The 3,311-nt window shown below is 40.5% G+C and overlaps 1 long non-coding RNA gene across 2 annotated transcripts; it reads right to left on the bottom strand.

Moving 5' to 3' along the window:
* Positions 1–963: 963 nt before the first annotated feature.
* LOC147967464 (uncharacterized) lies at positions 964–3,013 on the bottom strand. 2 transcript variants are annotated; one of them, XR_015603170.1, is made up of 4 exons: positions 2,669–3,013; positions 2,535–2,567; positions 2,296–2,424; positions 964–1,198 (listed from the first exon to the last, which is right to left on the bottom strand). It is a non-coding gene; the product is annotated as an uncharacterized LOC147967464 (long non-coding RNA). The 2 variants fall into 2 exon arrangements; XR_015603169.1 differs by having other exon boundaries at positions 2,296–2,567.
* Between the last annotated feature and the right edge of the window lie 298 nt (positions 3,014–3,311).

Genomic DNA, 3,311 nt, shown 5'->3' on the forward strand with positions numbered 1-3,311 from the left:
AACTATCAAGTAGTCATTATATTGAGCTAGCCAAACATTCATAACATCTGCATCAGCTCCTGCAATAGGTCTGTCATCTAGCGGTGCATCAAGGACATAATTTTTCTGTGCAGCAATGAGGAAAATCCTCAGATCACGGATCCAATCCGTATCATTGCTACTAACATCTTTCAACTTAGTTTTCTCTAGGAACATATCAAAAAACATAGGGAAGCAATAACGCGAGCTATTGATCTACAACATAGATATGAAAATACTATCAGGACTAAGTTCATGATAAATTTAAGTTCAATTAATCATATTACTTTAGAACTCCCACTTAGAAAGACATCCCTCTAATCTTCTAAGTGATCACGTGATCCAAATCAACTAAACTATAAACGATCATCACGTGAAATGGAGTAGTTTTCAATGGTGAACATCACTATGTTGATCATATCTACTATATGATTCACGCTCGACCTTTCGGTCTCAGTGTTCTGAGGTCATATCTGCATATGCTAGGCTCGTCAAGTTTTACCTAAGTACTAGATCATGGTTGGCGCGCGTTGCTGCGCCCGTCTGTTTTTTCAATAGAATGATTGTAATTTTAACAAAATTTTAGACATGAAAGAGCTGAATTCCTATTTCTAGTGAAAGAACTTTTGCACCATCATGCACGCAAACCAAATATTTATCATTTTACGTAATTATCTTCTATAATTTTCAGGTCATGTTGGCCATCCTCTTACCTTCTTGTCTATGAAGATCTGAATCATTTTACTGGGTCCAGGACTAATATCTTTACGGTATGCACTTGTTGTACTGATATCATGATGTTTGTGATGACTGGTAGGGATATTATTTTGCATTCTGCACACACCAGTTTATTCAATCCAAATACGCAGGAGAGAGCACATTTGTCATGCTCACTATGTGCAAGATAAAGAGCAAAACTCTTGAACAATGAGGAGCTGAGTCACATGAAAGATATGCATTCATGGATCATCGCACTTACATATCTCAAAGAAGTTTTCTTTACCAATATCAGAGGTCAATAAGGACAAAGAGTACACCAAAACTTGACCTCATTGTGAAATAAGAAAAAGCATGGATAATATTTCCTATAATATATAATATAATATAAATCATGGTATCCCACTACAATTGCAGACCCTGTATAGCAAGCCATCCTTAATCTCTCGAACAGCAGTTCCATCTGTGACAAATTCCAGCAATTACACAGCAAGTTAGCTAGATGCAAACATTTGAAAAGGGAAGGCCATCAAACCTAAATTCATGTAACGACAAAAGATATAACTTGCCAAGGATAGTAATATAGGGTTACAGTACCAGTAATTAAAATAATAAAATGTGTCATATACCCTAAATTCATGTAACGACAAAAGATATAACTTGCCAGGGAACATGGAGTGTAGGAACACAAAGTAGGCTACCATGATCCTTGCAGGTCAATGAGCCAAACTACTTTTGCAGAATAGAAGACCAAGCATAAATATATAATAAGCAATGATATGGATAATTGCTTTGCAGAATAGAAGACTGCATAAATATATAATAAGCAATAGTACGTGCAGAGGTGCTAGCTTCTCTGCAACTTTTACAAAAATAATATGGCATGGAATAGAGAAAAAATGTGACTTCTAAATGGCTATGAGATCATCTAACCAGCTATGCTCATATAACCTAAATTGCAACATACAGATGACCATATAATATATGTGAAATTATGCTCAAAGTTATCCTGAATTTGGGGACCATATAGTTTGATATTTCAGACGCCTTTAGACCTTTAAGATTTTAGCTTGGTGTAGAAACTCAAAACGATCTACAATGTCAGACCAGCGCTGAAACTTGGTCTGATCATCATCAAGCTAAGTACCATGAATCGACAAATAAACTTCAAAACCCTGATACTACAACAGTCCGGTTTACCTGAGAAATGAAGTATCAACCATTAATCTGGTGGTTTGCAGGGATGAAAGTAACAGTAACACTTAAACACTTGCTGGATAGTATAGAGTGAAATAAAAATACATCAAGATGACAAAATATGGGATTTATAATTTTCCATGCTTCTAGATATTTGAAGGCATGAATGATACACATACATTCTGCACCGTAATATCTAAGCAATAGCCATGCCAAATTATAATGTAAAGAGTTCCTGAACAAAATAAGATATCAGAACCACAGCCAAGAATTTCCCGAAGAAATGAACAAAAATCAGGATAAAAATTGTGTTCGTCCCAAATAGAGGGATGCATGAGTACTAAAGTATGTGTGGCTGTCTACCTGAGATGATAGAACTTGTATGTTTCATTTTTCTTTGGGCAACTTCAAATTCTATCAGCGATTGGAGCAGAGAGGCGTTGAGGAAGATCTCGCGCTTGGGCAGCAGAACTGATCCGGAGCAACGGTGGCCTGGAGGCGAGGAATTAGGCGAACACAACTGCTAAGCAAAAAAATTCCAGTGCGAAGCTTCAAAATTAAATCAATCGAGCACAACTTGCATGAACATCAACTGTACGCACAATTTTCGGTATGAGAGGATATCTAATTGCTTCCTGCAAAAATAATCACACATGAATTTAAAAGAACTACATGTGCTGCCGGTGTAGAGAGGATGAGCAAAGAGTGTCAGGGGCGAAAGAATATATAGACGTACCACTCGGTAGTTGAAGGATTAGCACATCAATCGCCATGAATGCGTGCTTAGAAACTGAAGTTTGATTGTGAGCGGTTTCCAGGAGATGAGGCGCCGGCCATTATCACACGTGTCCCCAGCTGGGTCGGCCGGCCCCTGATTCATACGCATCCGGCGCGTCCGCTGGATTCCCACGTCGGCTGGATCGGCTTCGCTCGCAACCTCGACTTAACCGCAGCGCGCTCGCCTCCTCGCGCGCCTCGGCTCGGCTGGGATCCTGGCGCTCGATCCCCTCGCGCTTGAGGTTCCTTGCGGCGGCGGTGTCGCGAGGGCTGTTTCGATCCGGGTCCTGTGGGAGACGAGACAACGTGCGATGGCCCAATCAACCACATGTCTCCGTTTTTTCTTCCAGAGTAGCAGCCCTTTAGGACGAGAGACCCAGTTCGCGACCAGAAGTAAATCTACGGCCAGAAATCATTAAGACACAAGATCTGACGGCTAAACTTGCTGATGGCGTGAGAGGGCTGGGTTTAGGTGCGGTTATACTGTTCTAAAATTCTGCGTGTGCAAAACTGGCTTGCACCCGTTGTAGATGGACATAGAGCTTATCACACCCGATCATTACGCGGTGTCTGGGCACGACGAACTTTGGCAACGGTGCATA

This window comes from Triticum urartu, chromosome 5A (assembly GCF_056163025.1).
Source record: "Triticum urartu cultivar PI428250 chromosome 5A, HENAU_Tu73, whole genome shotgun sequence".
Taxonomy (NCBI): domain Eukaryota; kingdom Viridiplantae; phylum Streptophyta; class Magnoliopsida; order Poales; family Poaceae; genus Triticum; species Triticum urartu.